Source organism: Coenobita brevimanus, chromosome 48 (genome assembly GCF_032717465.1).
Source record: "Coenobita brevimanus isolate Jiangsu-jjx chromosome 48, ASM3271746v2, whole genome shotgun sequence".
NCBI lineage: Eukaryota > Metazoa > Arthropoda > Malacostraca > Decapoda > Coenobitidae > Coenobita > Coenobita brevimanus.
The window spans coordinates 2978631-2999950 of record NC_137001.1 but is presented as its reverse complement, the minus strand read 5'-3'; positions in this window follow the sequence as shown (position 1 = coordinate 2999950).

Genomic DNA, 21320 nt, shown 5'->3' with positions numbered 1-21320 from the left:
GAGTATGTTGATGAGATACAGGGGAAGGAGACCAAGGATGAGGTGGAGGGACGGGGTAGACATAATAAGAGTATGTTGATGAGACATAATGAGAGTATGTTGATGAGATATAGGGGAAGGAGACCAAGGATGAGGTGGAGGGACGGGGTGGAGGTATAGGAGTATGGATGGTGTGAGTAAGAGGGACGGGGTACGTTCATGAGATACAGGGGAAGGAGACCAAGGATGAGGTGGAGGTATAGGAATTTGGATGGTGTAAGAGGGACGGGGTACATTCATGAGATACAGGGGAAGGAGACCAAGGATGAGGTGGAGGGACGGGGTGGAGGTATAGGAGTATGGATGGTGTGGGTAAGAGGGACGGGGTACATTCATGAGATATAGGGGAAGGAGACCAAGGATGAGGTGGAGGGACGGGGTGGAGGTATAGGAGTATGGATGGCGTGAGTAAGGGGGAGGGCAGCGTGATGGCAGAGGACAGAGTGACATGATGATTTTGTTCGTGGCCACCCCTTCCCAGATGAATGTGTCTGGCAGAGATAGATAGACTGATAGATAGCTTTGTGTGATAGAGCAATAGATAGACTGATAGATAGCTTTGTGTGATAGAGCAATAGATAGACTGATAGATAGCTTTGTGTGATAGAGCAATAGATAGACTGATAGATAGCTTTGTGTGATAGAGCAATAGATAGACTGATAGATAGCTTTGTGTGATAGAGCAATAGATAGACTGATAGATAGCTTTGTGTGATAGAGCAATAGATAGACTGATAGATAGCTTTGTGTGATAGAGCAATAGATAGACTGATAGATAGCTTTGTGTGATAGAGCAATAGATAGACTGATAGATAGCTTTGTGTGATAGAGCAATAGATAGACTGATAGATAGCTTTGTGTGATAGAGCAATAGATAGACTGATAGATAGCTTTGTGTGATAGAGCAATAGATAGACTGATAGATAGCTTTCTATGATGAAGCAATAATTACAAACGGATTGGTATCATGTTTGGCCAGTATAAAAGTGTAACATTTTGTTTTTCCGTTTGTGTGTGTGTTTTAATACAAGGATGTTTTAATACAAGGATGTTTTAATACAAGGATGTTTTAATACAAGGATGTTTTAATACAAGGATGTTTTAATACAAGGATGTTTTAATACAAGGAAGTTTTAATACAAGGATGTTTTAATACAAGGATGTTTTAATACAAGGATGTTTTAATACAAGGATGTTTTAATACAAGGATGTTTTAATACAAGGATGTTTTAATACAAGGATGTTTTAATACAAGGATGTTTTAATACAAGGATGTTTTAATACAAGGATGTTTTAATACAAGGATGTTTTAATACAAGGCTGTTTTAATACAAGGATGTTTTAATACAAGGAAAAGTTTATGTGAAGCTACAGAATGTGGTGAAAGTTTTTGGCATATCAGATAGAACCAGGATTTTATATACCTGTAGACTCCATCCTTCCATCTCATCCTCAGCCTCCCCCTCCCTCCCCCCTGCCCTCCACCTCACTCACTCACACTCTCCTCGTCAGTCTCTCACTCTCCATCCTCTCCACATGGCCAAACCACCTCAGTGTATTTCTCCTAACGCTTTCTATCACATCCACATCCAGCGTGCTAAATATTGCATGATAAACCTTAGTAATGAAGTAGGAATGAGTCTCCTTGGTTACCAGTCAAATCCACCCTGCTATCTAACCACATTTGGCCATCAACTGAGCTATAAGGGGTTAGGGATCTGTGTCAGGTGAAAGCAAACTGACTGTATTAGATATTTTACTCAGCATGGCAGGCTGTTCTAAACCTTTCACTGCCATAGTCATTGTTTCATCTTCGATCTCCATCTCATTCTTGGCCTCCCCCTCCCCACCTCACTCACATACATGCTGTCATTTTCCCTTCTCTCCACATAGCCCAATCATCTCAGGATACTTCTAACACACACACACACACACACACACACACACACATCAATACCGCAACGCTTCTTTATTTCTTTATAATTATGTCTACAAGTTCATGCATGCAACTCCACATATAACTCGTGTCCACTGCTGCTCACACTGTTGGCTTGTCATTCCAACAGAATCCAAGTTTTACTGCTATATGTTAAAATAGGGATCACAGTACATTCATGATTTTGTTTATTTTATTCATATTCACTACTCGATTCACACACACAGAGGGAGTCATCCAAGGCAGACATCCGACATCGGCTCTCCGAACCGAACCAACACGGCCAGTGGCATTACCTAAATTAGTATCTTTGTATGAGTCAAGCTCTGTACCAGGTTAGACTAAATGATTTTTCATTATTAAAAGGAAAAAAATAATAAGTTTAAACAAGACTTGTTCAAACAAAAGAAAGAAGAACCAAGAGTTAAAAATGCGCTGAGTCAGCTGGGTTTGTTTAGACTACAGCAACATGGGGAAAGTGTACATACTCTGTAAGTACATACTCTGTTCTTTTAGTATTGCAAAATGGATACATACTTTAGTAAAACAAATTTGGAAAAGAAAAGGGATAAAAGTAAAAAGCAAAATGATGATTTCTACCAAGAACTGGTTGAAGTGGAGACCCACAATAGACTGGTTGAACGTGTACACAAACTAGAAATGGCTTTCAAAAATGAAATTGATGAAATAAAGAAGCAAATGCACTTGCAAAAGGAAGAGATAGAAAAACTAGGAAGGGAGGCCAATAAGAAAGACACAACCATCAGTGACCTAACAGTGGAATTGAGTACGCTTAGGAAGAAAGTGAGTGAAATGGCAAGTACAGTAGTCAATCACGAGAGTGTTATGGAAGAGTTCAAAAATGACACAGAGACAATTAGGCAAGCAAGCAGTCTTATGGACCAGAGCAGTGATACTGAGAAGATAACACAGGTGAATGAAGCTGTGAAAAGCTAAAAAAATGATGTAGAAACCACGTATGCTGAAATGGTGAAAGTAAAGAAAGACTTAGAAACAAGGGTGGAGGAAAAAAGCATTAAAAAGGAAGTGAAAAGAATAATCCAAAACAATCCAAAGTTGGTCAGAGATTCAGTAGAGATAAACAAATCAATAGTAATCACTGGTATAGAAGAGGAAGAAATAAAAAACAAGATGACAAGAGACAAAAAGGAGATGGCAAATGTAATGAGCTTACTGAAAGAAGTATCAGAGGATATCTGTAGTAAAGACATAGAGGAACACAAAAGGTTAGGGAAATATGAGAAAAGCAAGGCAAGACCTCTAAAGGTGACTTTCCAGAGTGTAAACACTGTGGAAGAGATACTAAAAAATGCAAAGAATCTTATGGAAAAGAAGAGTTCAAAAATGTATGGATAAAAAGATGCCTAACACAAGAGGAACTGGAATTACTGAAGGAGAAAAGGGAGGAAGCAAAAACAAAAAATGAGGGAAGATCAGAAGAGGACAAGAAGAAATTTTTTTACAAAGTAATAGGATTGCAGGTACGAAAGTGGTACACAAACAGGATGGAAGAAAAAGGAGGAAGGTAGTAGAACCATGTCATGACAAGTATATAAACAAGATGATAAAGTTGATGTACTCAAATGTGGATGGAATGGTATCTAAATTACTAGAGATGAATGATTATGTCAGAGAAAATGAACCACAAATAATATGCCTAACTGAGACAAAATTAACACCAAGGATATCCAATGACATACTAAACTTAGAGGAATACAATATATGGAGAAGAGACAGAAATTTAAAAAAAGGAGGAGGAATTATAATATTAACTAAGAAAAATCTAAAAGTCAAGGAAATAAACCTAGATATACCATCACAAGTAGAACTGATTGCAGTAGAGATCGACACATCTGAAGGTAAAGTAATTGTAGCCAATTTGTACATGCCACCCAGATCAAACACATGGGAAAGAGACGAATATGAGGACCTGGCAGAGAGTACAATTCAGAGTATAAGATCATTGCTACATAAAATGGAAGAGAAATCGAAAAGAATTATACTAACTGGGGAATCAATACAAATATAAATTGGAATACTCTAGAAATAAATAGCCAAGAAAGCTGTTGGGACCAAAAGCTCCTGGATCTCGTGCAAGAGTTTTTCATAACCCCTTAAACGCTGCCGTGTACAGTCGTTTTTCCCCCGAGTGGCGGGGTTGTATCGCGGTCTGAGTACCTGTAGGAAAATATTTGCCAAAAATCAGAGATTAACCCTAGAACATTATACTTGGTAAGGCAGATAGTACTTACATTCAGCTTTCTCCAGAGACAGGTGTTGAGCCTTCGTGGACTACCCAAGGACTTGTGGAGACTTGCAAAATTTGGGTAACCAAATCTTCACTTTCACACCTCCAGCAACCCGGTTTCCCCTCTACCACAGCCTCATTCTGTCACAGTAAACTTTATACTACAACGTAAAGGTAGTTAGGAATCCGTATTTGTACAATAAGCACTGAAAATAAGGCTAAAATCAACGGAGCGTATGGCCGACATGCACTGTGGCGGCGGTCTTCCCGTCACTCAACAAATATTTCCATTTTCACAGCTAAAAACATGTATACTACATTATTTTCAATCATATTACTTCCCAAAAGATCACCACGGCGCGCTTTTTATTCTGCCTTACGCCCGCCACTTTATTCTTGTTCCTGTCGGCCGCTTGCACTGACTGGGAAGAGCTAGAACTCGCCATAATGTCACTTTGAAAGCCTGCAGTTAACTGACACTAAACAGGGGCAAACCGTGAGAAAAAAAGCTAGTGTTACAACTGGGGAAACAAGCGTTTCCTAGTAGCATAAACTGCTTGTGAGAGGAGATCGCAGATTTACAGTTCTGAGCGCTCAGAGCGCTGCCATGTAGCACAGCCAGGCTGGCCGGGCCGTGGTGGAGGGGGGGACGGGGGGAAAACGTGATATTTGGCAACAACTGAGGTCAGTAGTACAAAGGTAAAGTATGCTAGTTGTAGCTAGAGGGTGGTGGTACTGATAGACAATACCAGCTGGAGCCTGCTTGCCCACGGTTATTCAAAATTTACTAGAATCGCAAATGCGACGCTCCGCCGTTATGTCCTTTTTGCCAAGCGTCGCAAACGCGACGATCTGCATTTAAGGGGTTAACGCAACATGTGAGGGAAACCACCAGAAAAAGAGGACGATGTACCTTCAGTGCTAGATCTAATATTTACTAGGCAAGAAAATGACATTGACAGTTTAATATATCACCCTCCACTCGGCAAAAGCGATCATGCAGTACTAAATTATAACTTCAGGATAGCATATGACATAGTAAACAGCAATGACAGTTACAAAAAGAGCCTAAACTATAAAAAGGGAAATTATCAAGACCTAAAGAAGTATTCCTTAGAAGTTGATTGAGAAAATGAACTTAGAGGACAAGATTTAAACACTGTATATAAAAAATTTTGTGAATTTTATGAAATAGGAGTCCAGAAATACATCCCACAGCAAAAAAAGCAGATAAGAAAATATAGAAATGGTTCAATAAAGAATGTAAATAATCAAAAGAAAGAAGAGATTTGATGTGGAATAGATACAGAAGACACAATAGTGAAAGGGCATATAATAATTACAAAGGCAAGAAACGATTATACAAGAATAAGGAGGGAAGCCCAAAATCAGTTTGAGGATGATATCATAAATAAAAGTAGTGATCAACCGAAGCTATTTTACAGCTACATCAGAAGCAAAACCAAAGTAAAAGATATAATACAATCCATTACGGACGAGGGAATCACCTATAAACAAGAGAAAGGTATTTGTGAAGCACTAAATAAGAATTTCCAATCAGTTTTTACAGAAGAAAATTTTTTTTAGAGGGACTATGTGGAACATGCATGTCCACGCATACTACCAGATATACAAATATCAGAAAAAGTAATACAGGAGGAGTTAAGTAAATTAGACAGAGGAAAAGCAAATGGTCCTGATGAAATTTCATGTTGCGTACTACGAGAATGTGCAAAGGAGTTAAGTAAACCATTATTTTTAATTTTCAAGAAATCCTTGAGTCAAAGTAAACTACCTGATATTTGGAAGAAAGCAAATATTGTCCCCTTATTCAAGAAAGGGAATAGACAAAATCCACTCAACTACCGACCAGTATCACTGACCAGTGTTGTAAGCAAGGTATTAGAAAAGCTTATAAGAAAAGCTTGGGTAAATCATCTAGAAGAACACAATATGATAACAGAAAGACAGTTTGGTTTCAGAAAAGGAAAATCATGTGTTACTAATCTGTTGAGCTACTATGACAGAGTAACAAACACAATACAGGAAAGAGAAGGATGGGTGGGCAGTATCTATTTAGATTTCAAGAAAGCTTTTGACACAGTACCACACCAAAGACTTTTATGGAAACTGTACCATCAAGGAGGAATTTGAGGCAAACTGTTTTGTTGGATGCAAGACTTTCTCATAAAAAGAGAAATGAGAACAGTACTAAGAGGAAACTACTCATCATGGAAAGAAGTGACTAGTGGAGTACCACAGGGCTCAGTGCTGGCACCAATCATGTTTTTCGTGTATATAAATGATATAGAGAGTAACACTGGAAATGAAAGCTATCTAAATATGTTTGCAGATGATGCAAAAATACAAAGGAGAATTACTAACACAGACTCTTGTAAAGAGCTACAAGAAGAATTAAATAAACTTCATGAATGGAGTAGTACATGGCAAATGGAATTCAATGTGGACAAGTGTCATATAATCAAGTTTAGTAAAAGTGGAAAAAGACCTGATTGGGATTATACGTTAAGAAATAAAACCCTATACACATCAGATAGAAAGACCTAGGTGTGATCATCAATAACAGACTATCTCCGGCTGACCACATCAGCGAGAAGGTACGGAACATGTATACACTGCTTGCAAATATGAGAAAAGCATTCACATACATAAATGAAGACATGCTAAGAAGGATAATAACATCATTCATTAGACCAACCCTGGAATATGCATCAGTAGTCTGGAGTCCTCATCTCAAAAAGCACATAGACAAGATTGAAAAAGTTCAAAGGGCCGCTACAAGATGGATACCAAGCTTAAGGGACCTAAGCTACGAAGAAAGACTAAATAAACTGAATCTACCAACACTACAGGAGAGAAGGAAAAGAGGTGACATGATAATGCTATATAAATGCATATCAGGAAAGGAGAAAATAGACATAAATGATTACTTAACACATGGAGAAGCATCAGCAAGAGGACACTGCAAAAAACTGCATATGAAGAGAGGTGATAAAGACGTAAGGAAATTCAGTTTCCCAAACAGAGCAATTGATCAATGGAATGCACTACCAAATGAAATAGTCTGTGCCAAAACAATTCACAAATTGAAGGATATGTACGATAAATATGGTTTAAGACACGGGACAGTACGAGCTTGACTCATTCCTGTAAAGATACAATTAGGTAAGAACAATTAGGTAAGAACACACACACACACACACACACACACACACACACACACACACACACACATTTTTTCAGCCACCTGCTACGTGAAATAAGCTGCCAAAGGACAGCATGTTGGACCAAGTTAAAGTGCACCAACTACAGTCATCTTTCACAGGGATTATCTACGGTAACTTTCTCTTTGCCTGTCGCCTGAGATACTGGTGTGGATGTGGATGTGATAAAAAGCGTTAGGAGAAATACACTGAGGTGGTTTGGCCATGTGGAGAGGATGGAAAGCGAGAGACTGACGAGGAGTGTGAGTGAGGTGGAGGCCGAGGATGAGATGGAGGGATGGAGTGGAGAGGCATATGAGAGGGTGAGGTGTAAGCTGGGAGGAAGGCAGTGATATGGCGAACGACAGGGCAACATGGAGGCGACTTGTTTGTGGTCACCCCTTACGGGAATAAGGCGTCTGGTAATAGATAGATAGATAAACAGACATATATTCTAATCTGATAATGATCGCTATCCCATTTCAGCTGGGTTGATAGCCAAGTGTAGTCAGTTTGGAGGGTTGATCTGACTAGTAACCAAGGAGACTCACATTACCCCGTAACTAAGGCTCATTGAATTTCAAGCAACCACGACCTAATATTCAGGTGGGGGGGGTTGATCTGACTAGTAACCGAGGAGACTCATTCGAATTTCACGTCACTACAACTAAATATTCAGGCTGTGAGTGACCCTGTTCCCCAGATGAAAAAAAAAAAAAAAACAGACTAATGATGATGATGACGATGATGATGATGATGATGATGATAATGATAATGATGATGATAATAATAATAATAATAATAATAATAATAATAATAGTAATAAAAATAATAAGAGTAAGAACAATAATAATAATGATAATAATAATAATAATAATAATAATGAGTAATAATAAAAATAATAAGAGTAAGAATAAGAATAATAATGATGATAATAATAATAATAATAATAATAATAATAATAAATACTGCAGGACACATTAACAGTATGCCAGTCAGCTTCTACACTACTACTACCATCATGCCAACTATCCTACTTAGCGATAGGATGAGGCAGCATCCACAAACGGTTATGTCAGATTCAAATAGTCAGGAGGAGCATGGCGTCGTGGATGATGATGATGATGATGATGACGACGATGGAGGAGGAGGCAGAAGGGGTGATGATGATGATGATGATGATGATGATGATGATGATGGTGGTGATGGTGCCGGAGGAGGAAGAGGTGGTGATGATGATGATAATGGGGAATAGTGATAGTGGTAGTGACGGTAATGATGATGATGATGGTATTTACACAGAAATTAACCCATCTGTATATGGATGAGGTTATAAAAGAGATACAAGGTAGGGCAGTGGATGTTGGATGGCCCTAATGAGAGAGGGTAGTGTTTGGAAACTCCCTGTACTGTTGTTTGCAGATGATACTGTGTTGCTAAGTGAAGGCGAAGGGGAACAGCAAGGCTTGGTGGATGAATTTGGGAGAGTGTGTAAGAAATGGAATCTAAAGGTGAATGTAGGGAAGAGGAAGGTTATGGTCTTTGAGATAGGTGAAGTCAGTGGATGTACAGTGGGGATGGATGATGAAATGGAAAATGTGAGTGCGTTTAAGTACTTGGGTAGTGTGATGAGTAAGAATGGAAGTTTAGAGGGTGAAGTGCCTGAAAGGGTACAACAAGGAAGAAAGGTTACTGGTTCCCTGAAAGCAGTGATAAGAAGCAAGGAAGTGAGCATGGAAGTGAAAAAGTTACTACATGACAGTATTGTGATACCAACTCAAACGTATAGAAGTAGAGCTTGGACCTTGTTGGAAGGACACAGGTCAAGAGTGAGAGCAGTGGAAATAAGTTATTTGAGAGGAGCATGTGGAGTTACATGGAGAGAACGACAAATGAGGATGTGAAGGAGTGTTGTGATGTGGATGTGATAGAAAGCGTTAGGAGAAATACACTGAGGTGGTTTGGCCATGTGGAGAGGATGGAGAGTGAGAGACTAACGAAGAGAGTGAATGGCAGTGAGATGGAGGGGGGGAAAGGAAGGGGGAGGCCGAGGATGAGATAAAGGGATGGAACGGTGAGGTGTGCGAGAGGGGGGTGTGAGCTGAGGTGCAGTGAGGGCAGTGAAATGGTGAGGGACAGAGCAACATGGAGTCAGTTTGTTTGTGGCCACCCTTTACAGGATTAAGGCGTCTGGCAACAGACTGACTGGACTGATAGACAGTGTTGTCCGACATGGATGGCTGAAGAGTGTAACTGTAAATGTGTACACGGGGAAGGGTGATGCCCTGGAAAGAGGAATTTATAAAGGTATAAAGCTTTTGGACCAGATAATGACGGTAATGGAGAGAGTTCTAGAAGGTATGATTAGTGAAAGAGTGAATATTCATGAGATGCAGTTTGGGTTTATGCCAGGCAAAGGGACCACTGATGCCATAATTTGCCATATCCATTGTTTGACAGCTTCAGGAAAAATATATTGGGAAGAAAAGGGATCTGTACTTTGTTTTTGTTGATTTGGAGAAGGCCTTTGACCGAGTCCCTAGAGAGGTGGTGAGGTGGGAATGAGAAAGCATGGGATTGAGGAATGGCTGGTTAGGGTGGTTATGGCCATGTATGTGGATGCTTGCACCCAGGTAAGGGTGAATGGAGACGAGAGATGAGTATTCCGTGAATGTTAGTGTGCACCAGGGGTCAGTCTTGACTCCTTTGTTTTTGCCATGGTGCTTGAAGCCCTCTCATGCAGGGTTGCCAGGTCAGAAACTGCCAACCCGCCGAGTTCCTCTCCCAAACCCGCCCAATCCCGCCAAAATACCAGCCTGCTTACCCGCCCAAAAACTGCCTTGTCAGTAATTACAGACTAATAATATTAGGTTTACATGTGAGCAACAAATGACGTGAAAAATAGTTATATCTTATACAAACTTCATACATTTGCCTCACATTAGCCATTTATTAAATTTACAAAATGCAAGTATTTCATCACCTGGGACAGACAATCCATTATCACAATCTATTTTTTTTTTTTTTTTCACGGCTTTTATTGTATTTTCTGTTATACTTTGCATATTTACCCATTGTCTTCCCAGTTCCACTATCCAGCAAACCTCCCTTCACTACTCCCTGACTAAAATTGAAATGCTGCCTCTCTTATTTTACCACCACGGCATACATGGCTGCCAGACCCCGTGACCTGTGTTTGAGTGTGGATTAGGGGAGTCATATCCCGAGGGAGGGCTGGGACGGGTGCTAATGGTTTCGTCAGTTCCACCCACCACCACCTGCCCTCGATCTTGATCTCTCCGGTCACCCTTGTTTTTGCTAAGAGACAAGAGTTACAGTAAGGTTAATTTAGGAAATATCCTAATGAACTGAAGCCGCCGAAAACCCGCCAGTTAAGATATTAACCCCTTAACCGCGGGTATTGTTTTGGTCTGACTGTCCTCTCCCGCGGGGGTTTCAGCCAAATGTAAACAAACCTTTAAACCTTAATAACTCTGCACAGAATAAAGCTAGAGAAAAAAATAAGGTACCATTAGAAAGTACAAACCTTCAGCTTTCCATTGATGTAGGTTTCATGACTTCGTTGACTTTCACAGGACGGGGAGAGCCGTTAGAAGTGAGGGGTGTGAAATAACTATTTTACGCCCCACACACCAGTACCAAATGCCAACCACTCTCTCATAATAGTAATATAAACATATATGAACACTGTACATACGATAAACACCCACTCTGTGTTCACTGAGGTAGGTAAAAGGCACTTCCCTGCGGCTGCGCCCGCTCTTCACTGCGGCTGCGCCTCACTTCACTGCGGCGGCACCCGCTCACTGACGTTTCCTGCGATCTTTTCATTCTTTCTAACTTCTAATATTATTTTACATATAATATGGGCAATGTACATTATATTTACAATGCACTTATTACTATATTGTGTCACTGGCGCATCACAGAATTACGTAAGTGCCGCAGAATTCCACAAGTGCCGCAGATTCTCTTATTACAATATCACTTATTATACTGGCCAATATTTCCTTTATTTTCTAGGCAAAATATCCCTTATTACTACATTATCCATTATACAATTATTGGCAAAGCACGTCACTGTCGCATCACTATATATCACTGTCACTTTCAGTATTTACTCAGAGAGTGGTACTCGGCAAAGCACGGAGTTACACATAGAGCGACTTGGCATTCAAGGCACTGGTGTGTGCTCATTTTTCTCGTCGTAGGCCTTCGTGTGGTGGTTGAACATACTCTGCAGCGGCCCTGTGACAACCTGCCGCCTGCTTTAGGAGGCAATTTCACAAGCTGGTGCCGGCTCATGTAATTGCGGCACTCAAGACGGTCAGGTTGTGTGTCAGAGTGTCGCCTCGGGATCAATGCCGTCACCTGACCAAATCGTTCAAGTAGCTGCTGAACGACAGTCTTGGAAAACTGTCTCAGTGATGGTTGCCTTATGCCCCCGACTTGTGTCTTGTAAAGAATGAAGGCATTGAGCATGCACATATCGAGCATGTGCAGGCAAGCCTTCCTGTACCATCGGGTGTTTCTCCTGAGACAGTCTATTTCGCCAATCATCATATCAGACTTATCAACGAGTCTCATATTTACATTATAATCAATGACGGCATCAGGCTTCATGATTGGCTCTCCCGTCCTGTAGCTGACCTTCCCAGTTCTCTTCATTTCCCCCTTGTGGATGGTGCTGATCATATTGACAACCTTCTTGTCATGCCACCTGATCGCAAGAAGCTTGTCTGACTTCTTCAGGTGAACATCTCCCCTGGATGATGATGATGCTTTGGGGAAACTAGGCCACTCTTTCCTATAGCTCCGTACAGTGCCAACAGTGCCAATGCCGTGTTCAGCAAGGTATTTGGAGAGTTTCGGTGCTGTGTAATAATTGTCTGTGTACAGCACATGATTACCACCAAAATACCTCTCCATCAGCACTTTTACAACGGAGCCAGAGAAGCCAAGGGGGTCTTTCCTGTTCACATCCATTGTGCTAGCCGAGTAAATGACAAAATCCATTATATACCCCGTCTCACAGTCACACAGCACAAAGAACTTTATCCCAAAGCGGTGGCGTTTGCTGGGGATGTACTGCCTGAATTTGAGACGTCCTCTGAACAATACCAGGGACTCGTCTATGACGACTTTCTGCATAGGCCTGAAAATCGCATAAATCGATCCCTAATCTTGTTGAGGAAATCCTCACTTTCCACAAAGGGTCAGTTTGGGACGGGTTGTCATTATCAGCGAAGTGCAGGTATCCAAGCAGCTGTCGGAACCGATCCCGTGACATATACTTCCCGAATATGGGGATAGTAGTTATGTCATCCACGAGCCAGTACTCCTCCAACTCATGTCTCTCTATATGGGGCATCAAAAACATGAGTGCAAAAAAAACATACAGCTCTCTGATCCCGACAGGCAACCACGACACTTGCTTTGGCGAGCCAATAGGTCCCAGCCCTTGTGCTGCACACTGAGTTGCATACCTATTGGTCTCATCGCTGACATGCTGCACAATTTCATCATCAAGGAAGGCCAGGAAGTAATCAACAAACTCATCACCTGCGTTGCATGGGAAGGCAGGCTGTATTCCAGCATTTGTCATATCAAACGGTGGATTGTGTGGCTGGAAATCTCCACCGTCAGTCCAAACAAATGCATCAACTTGCCCTGTGCGTGGTTCAGTGGCAGGGGCAGGTTGCATTTCACTCGTTTCCCCGTGAGAAGGAGCTGATGTAGAGGCAATGGGTGAGGCAGGAGGTGAGGCAGGAGGCAAGCGGGAGGTGGGTGAGGCAGGAGGCAACGGGGAGGGGGTGAGTGCGGGGCGGTGAGTGGGGGTGGCGCGGGTGAGGGAACTGAGCGGGGGGCAGGCGGGGGGGTTTCTGACCTGGTGCGTGGTGAAACTTGACCCTTTCTACCCCGCTTATCACCTCGCTTATCGCCTCGCTTATCGCCCAGCTTTGCCCTCCAACTGCCACGCATCCCCTTTGTTCTAGGCCTGCCTGCACGGCCTGCACGGCCTGCCTTCCCTCGCTTTGCAGGCTTTGGTAATTCGTACTCCTCAGATGATGTAGACTGAGGAGAGGGCACGACATATGATGATGATGATGATGATGATGTGAGGGCAATTGGGCTAGGGGAACGGGAAATTGATGGGAAATGCGTACTAGGGCCTGGTGTGGGAGACGTGAGCCTGCGCTTCACTCCCTTCCCACGTGCAATACCAGATTTGCCCATAGGAGCCTTTCCTTTCCCAGAGTAAGTTGGGGGTGGTGGGGGGAATCAACACGATCACTTTCATCACTGTCACTATCAATGGAAAATGGTTCACCACCAATCACTGCCAAATCATCACTGCTTGCTGTGAGTGTGTCACTTTCACTGCCACAATCAAGAGTAGTACTTACTGTTTTGTCCAGCTCAGTTCTAATTTCAGGAGTGCTCAACCCCTTCTGCCTCGCCGTCGGCAGTTCCTTTACCGGTGTAAAGGTAGAGGGAACACTAGCACTAAACATTGTAGAGGAGGAAGCGAGCGACGATGAGTCGGGACGGAGCGCCATTATCACGCACAGAGCTGGACAGATACTGACTGACGCGGGTCAGGGCAGGGGTGGGGGGGGGCCCCTCGGGGTTGGAGGAGGGAGGTGTGGGATGGCTGGCGTGAAAGAACTCGACAGCTACTCTTGCGTGAGAATATTTGCGCGCCGGGAAAACGCGCGGTGTTCAAAATATTCACAATCATTCCAGAATGCCACCCGCGGTTTGGTCCAGTTTTGTCGCCGTCATTCTGGAATGACACCCGCGGTTAAGGGGTTAACTCGCCCCAAAACCCGCCCAACCACCAATGTTAAATTTTACCCGCCAGCCTCAATTTAATACCACCCAATTTGGCGGAAAATCCGCCATCCTGGCAACACTGCTCTCATGTGACTTCGGACTGTACTCCCGTGGGAGATGTTGTATGCCAATGATTTGGTGTTGACAGCAGAGAACGAGAGGCAGGGGAATCATTTAGAAAGTGGAGCGATGGTACGGGGCACAAGGGCTTAAGAGTAAAAGCAGATTTAAAAAAAAAAAGTGATGGTATCCAATGGTACTGATGGTGGCGGTACTGTCAAAGAGGGAGAGTCGCCATGTGTGGTTTGACAATGGTGTGAGAAGTAATTCCATCTTGTGCGGTGTGTGTGATTGTGGGTACATTAGAGATGTAGTGGTATCAGAGGCAGACTGTGAGATAATAATGATTTTGTGTGTGCAGTGTGTCAGGGACAGCAGGTGCAATTTGTTATGTGTGAAAGGACTGCTGGTGAATCTCTGAAGTATTAGGAAGAGTTCTGTTATTTCGGAGACATGTTATGTGCTGGAGGTGGAGCTGGAGCAGCTCTGTAGCCACAGGGAGGAGTGGTTGGAAGAAGATCAGGGAGCTGGTGCCTCTCCTGACATTGGGAGAGCTCTCCCTCTGTACAAAGGGACCTATGTATGCAGCATGTGTTAGGAGTGTATTGCTGTATGGAAGAGAAACCTGGGCAGTAAAGGAAGAGGATATTCACAGGCTCCAATATCCAGATATGGCAATAGTTCAGTGGATGTACAATGTGTCCTTGAATGTGAGGCCTAGGGGGGCTATGTTTATGATGGATGAGTTAAGAGGAAGGATGGGACTAGAGTGTGTTGTTGTGATGAAGAGAGATAGATTGGAATGGGTTGGGCTTGAGAGGATGGGATGCAAAAAGTGAGAAATGTTAACACTGGGAGTAGGGTTCTGAAAGGCAGACCAAAAAACACCTGGGATGTCATAAAGTGTGGCCTCACGGTTAAGGGACTGAATGGGGAGGCTGCTAGAGATCAAGCAGCATGGTTGGCCACTTTAAACCAACGGTTTAAACCAAATGGTTCAAAACATGGTTTAAACCAAGCAAAAAGTTTGTTTATATTTTTTTATAAACCACTTGATTCTTCTTGGGTTGTACTGTATATATTTTTTTGTTATTTATATCAACTGTGGTTTTTCATTGTGAAGAGTTGTATTCCTAATATCAGGATTAAAAATAGTAAGGTGAACTGAAAACTTTAAGTAAATGTTCAAACCAAAAACATATTTATGGTACATAAGAGTATGTAAATGGACACATTTATTAATCCTTTCAGTACACTAATGATATTTTTGTTAAAGAATTCTTTTCTAGTCTTGTTAACAGAAAAAAATACCAGTATACATTATAATGGCATGCAAAACATTTAATTAATAGAGTAAATTTATAGTATAGCTACTGAGAACAATCACTGATAATATACAGGGAGTAACCAGGGCAGCTGGCTCTCTCTTCTACAACTAAAATGTTTAAACTTTCCATTGTAAAAGTCAAAGAGGTGTTCCATGTTTTACTGCACTATAACTTAGTAATTAGAGTGCCTGTGAGACAAGTGTACCTGGCTGATAAAAGCTGGCTTTCTAAATCAGCTACAGTATTTTCATTTTTACATGTATTTTTTTTTTTAATGCAAAGAAGAAGGAACCAAAGGCCAGGAGCCTGCAAACCGTTCCTTCCAAGAAAAAAACAAACACAATACAAAAGAGAGCCAAATTCAAGATCCATTCATTTCAAGATGCCTGGACACACTGCATTTGAAAGACTGGAGATCATAGGATGTAGGAAATATAGACAGAGGGAGACAGTTCCAGAGTTGACCTGTTGCATAAATGAAGGACTGGGAGTAATGGTTAACTCTTGCATTAAAGAGTTGGACAGAAAAGGATGAGAGTTTGTTGCTAGACTGGTGCTACGCACCTGTCGAAGAGGTGGAGGGATGCAAGCAGTTAGTTCAGGGGAGCAGTGACCATTAAAGTAGCGATAGAACAGAGATAAAAATGCAACAGTGCGGCGAAGAGACAGAGGTTGAAGGGAGCCAGTAAGAGAGGGAGAGTTGATGAGACAAAAAGCCTTTGACGCCACCCTATTGAGAAGAGCTGTATGTGGTGAGCCTCCCCACACGAGAGATGTACTCTACACAGGGGCAAACAAAACCTGTGTATAAAGTCAACAACTGTGCAAGGGTAAAGAAGGTACGGAGTTGGCCTAGCACACCTAATCTCTTGGAAGCAGATTTTACAAGAGATGTTATATGATCTTTCCAGGATAAGTCCCGAGTGAATGAAACCTGAAGTATGTTTAAGGATGGAAATAAAAGCTTGCTAAATCCTTCTTTATATTATATCTATGAGTAATTGCATGTCAGACTGATACACACAGGGATAGAATTGCTGGAATACAAAACAGTAACATTAAATATACTTGATTTTTTTTCCTATCCAATGGTTTTTGCCAACCCTGTTGAGCAGCATGGAAAGCTGCCATCAGATGACCAAGGCCAATGCATGCAAGCATGTTTGAGCCTTTATAAATGAAACAAAACGATCTATAGCCAGATGCAATGATCCCGCAAGGGGTGGCCGTTTGTCTTTTAGTTGTTTTAAGGGAAGGGGCATCAACCCTCCACCAACCCACTTATTAACACATAGGGAACACATATGGGTTGGTCATACAGTTACCACCCAGCACTGTAAATGGCTTCCTGGCTTACAGGTAACCATTAGACTTGTCACTCAGTGTAAAGCCAACTGAAAAGGAAAAAAGAATAATAAAAAGTAAAAAGAAAGATGGGAGAAATAGGAAGAGAGGAGGACTGACACAGAAAAAGAATGATAAAGGTGATGGAAGAAGTAGGCAGCACTACATCACATGAGTGGATGATGGTCACCACCACTTACCACCAAGAAATATTAAGAAGAATTTAAAAAATTATAAATAAAAATATCAAGCACAGCAAAAAGAAAAAAAAATTAAGAATAAAATAAATATCTAAAAGACATCAATAAGAACACAGTAAATATCTAGAACAAAGAAAATTATCAAGAACAAAAGAAATATCAAGAAGAGCAGAAAGAAGCTCAAGCACAACACTATGCAAAATTAGAGCAACCGGTGAGTGGGCAGACAGCACCTTCACCAGCTGTGTGAGGAGATGAGTGGGCAGACAGCACCTTCACCAGCTGTGTGAGGAGATGAGTGGGTAGACAGCACCTTCACCAGCTGTGTGAGGAGATGAGTGGGCAGACAGCACCTTCACCAGCTGTGTGAGGAGATGAGTGGGTAGACAGCACCTTCACCAGCTGTGTGAGGAGATGAGTGGGCAGATAGCACCTTCACCAGCTGTGTGAGGAGATGAGTGGGCAGACAGCACCTTCACCAGCTGTGTGAGGAGATGAGTGGGCAGACAGCACCTTCACCAACTGTGTGAGATGAGTGGGCAGACAGCACCTTCACCAGCTGTGTGAGGAGATGAGTGGGCAGACAGGACCTTCACCAGCTGTGTGAGGAGATAAGTGGGCAGACAGCACCTTCACCAGCTGTGTGTGGAGATAAGTGGGCTGACAGCACCTTCACCAGCTGTGTGAGGAGATAAGTGGGCAGACAGCACCTTCACCAGCTGTGTGTGGAGATAAGTGGGTTGACAGCACCTTCACCAGCTGTGTGTGGAGATAAGTGGGCTGACAGGACCTTCACCAGCTGTGTGTGGAGATAAGTGGGCAGACAGCACCTTCACCAGCTGTGTGTGGAGATAAGTGGGCTGACAGGACCTTCACCAGCTGTGTGAGGAGGAAACTGAAGCAACAACAGGTGGCAAACAGTAAGGTAGAAAGAATAAGTGGCCAGGTAAGACAGGTGAGGCAAGAGGTGTCCTGTATAGTGGAGGATAAAGTCAGGACGTGTGTAACAGGGTTGAAGGTCTTTGTTCTTCATGATGTTCTCTCAACACTGCAAGTATATGTTTCTTTTGTTCTTGTTGCTGCCCCTAACCCTGCAAGTATTTCTTTTGTTCTTGCTGTGCTCCTAACACTGCAAGTATTTCTTTTGTTCTTGCTGTGCTCCTAACACTGCAAGCATATCTGCCAGAGATATATCCACTGTTTTGGCAACCTGTCCATGCATCTCCATCTCTCAAAACATATCCCACTCCTGATGCCAATTTGTAGCACTGCAGAGTTTGTTGATGTGTCAAGAACAATGAGTACACAAGCCAGGACATTAATCAAAGGCCACTGAACATTGTAGGGTTTTACTTCTTCCAGGCACAGCTGAGGTACACTTGCAAAACATGGTGGCACATTTCCCTCTCACACTACCTTCGTCATCACTCCCTAATATTCATTGTCCGTTAACTGGCTGACTACTCTGTCTTTCACTGATTAACAGTCATTGTCTGACTGACTACTCTCCACTCTGTACTGGTCTCTGTCGGCTACCGTGAACACACTAAACTACGGTAGGAGGCACAATGATCCCTTTATATAACACCTTCCCCTCCCAGGTGACTCCATCTCCACAACAACACAGGATATTCTACAGCCTGGGAGGGAACTCACATTTTCCCACGTAATAATGCACTCATATCAACATTACATAATAACAATAATGACAAAAACAAATTCCTAAGATAAGATATGTCCATGTTTCTTGAATGTTCCTGCTATCACCAGACATAAAACTGTAGCCTAATCCTATGGCATAACAATTTCAAGAATGCTCCTCACAACTCCACATACAAAGCACTCATCTAATCCTATGGCACAACATATAATCTCCAAAATGTTCCTCATCTCCAGATATAAACCATTAACTTACCCTTACAGCATAACACTTAATTTCTAGAATGTGTTCTTCACATCTCCAAACTTACATTAGCCTAATCCTACAGCAAAACACTTAATTTCTAGAGGGTTCCTCACACCTGCACATATAAACCACTAAGCTAATCCCACCTACACAACAGGGGAACAAATGGACCAGCATCCTGTGCTGCATTATAAGGGCATCACAATTTTATACATGCCAAAACCAGCAGGTTAGGATTATTAAGGTTAGATTATGGAAATTTGTTAGGATAGGATAAATGTTGTAATGCTCAGTTGAGTCAACTTATAATAGGTTAAGTTAGGTAGGACAGGCAAAATTAGGTTAGGTATGGTCAAAGGTTAGGTTACAATTGGTTTGGTCTGGCTAAATTAAGTAAGGTTACAAAAACTTAGGTTGGGTAGGGTATGGGCAGGCTAGAATTAACAAAGTTATGTTCCAATCACCAGGCTCGGTTTGGGCAAATCACCAAAGATGAGCAGAAAATTTGTGAAAAAATCATATTCTAAGATGATGTCCATCTGTTTTGTGCACAAGATGGTGTCCGTTGAAATTCAAAATTGCACTAAAAAAAAGAGAGAGAGAAGGGGAGGGGGGGCAAAATAAGGTGATATTGTGTCTCCTTGATGATTACCCCTCCAAGCTTCCACACAGACATACATACTATACATGGCATTTATCTCATATCTGCCATAAAATTGTACACAGCAAAAATATTAGTCATGCAGTTTAATTCATCATCATCATCATCCATGGCAACAGGGCCATGCAGAACTATGGAAAACCATCACAGGTAAAATCAGCCTTACAACCAGCTATTGTTCTGTTATCACAAACCAGAGAAGCAAAATCTACGAGTGGATGGAGTGGTTGGTCAGTGGGGTGTGCCAGCTGAAGTGGATGGGAATGGTAGTGCTTTGGTGGACATCTGTGCTTGTAAGGGGTTGATTGATTGATTGATTGAAAATAATTACAATCTGGCGGCGCAACTGCCAGGGTCATATGCCGCCGGATGACAAAGTAGAAGGCACGGCAAAATAAAAAGTGTCTATTCAAAATAAAGTTAATATCTGTTAGTAGGAATAAAACACTAAAAATAATAAAAGAATAATTTATAAAATAATTACTTATAAAAGTGGAAGGAGGCCCGCCTCCTGAAGAAAACTAAAAACATCAGTAAAATCGTTAGAGGCCTCACCAAGCATCGAGGATAAACAGTAGGCACCATCTGCTCCCCCATGCCTATGAAGGAACCTCTGACGCAGGCCCCCCAGACTCGGACACTCGACCAGCAAGTGACGGACAGTAAGGGGAACGAGGCAGTCATCACAGTACGGTTGAGTTTCACCACACATGAGGAACCCATGTGTAAGCCGAGAATGCCCAATGCGAAGCCTAGCAAGAGCCACCTCCAGTCGCCGAGACATAGAGGGAAGAACCCTTGGCACAACCACTCTCTGAAAGATTTCTTTTAGTTTATTTTGAGACACACCATCCCAGCGTCTCTGCCAACACGTACGAATTGCATACCGCAAGTAAGGTGTTACATCAGAAACAGGTAGTGAGTAGTCAGCTGGGGGCTGTTGAGAAGACGCAGCTTTAGCTAAAGTATCTGCCCTCTCATTGCCCACCACACCAACATGTGCAGGAACCCAACAGAAGTCTACACGGCGGCTAAGAAGAAAAAGCCACTCTAAAATTGATAAAACCAATGGATGGGATGCATTAAAAGACTCCAGTGCAAACAAAGAACTACGTGAGTCACTATAAATCACAAAAACGGATTGGCGGAGAGTAAAAATGATTTTAAGAGCATACAAAATTGCAGTCAGTTCTGCTGTATACACTGAAGTAACGCCAGGAAGGCTACCGCCCCTACTAAAGGAAGGGAAGACAACACCAAATCCTACTCCTGAATCAGTCTTAGACCCGTCAGTATAGACGGGGACAGAACCCTCATGAATGGAGGCATGTTCTAAAAAGAGAGAGAGGGACACCTGAGAGGGAAGCGAGCCCTTTTTTTCAACAACGGACCTACAGAATGTCACGCGAGGGAGTAGCCAAGGACCCACCCTTGGGATCCGATGTGGACAAATTGCCAGTCTCGGGAGAGAGAGGGCTAGCATAACAGACCGGAC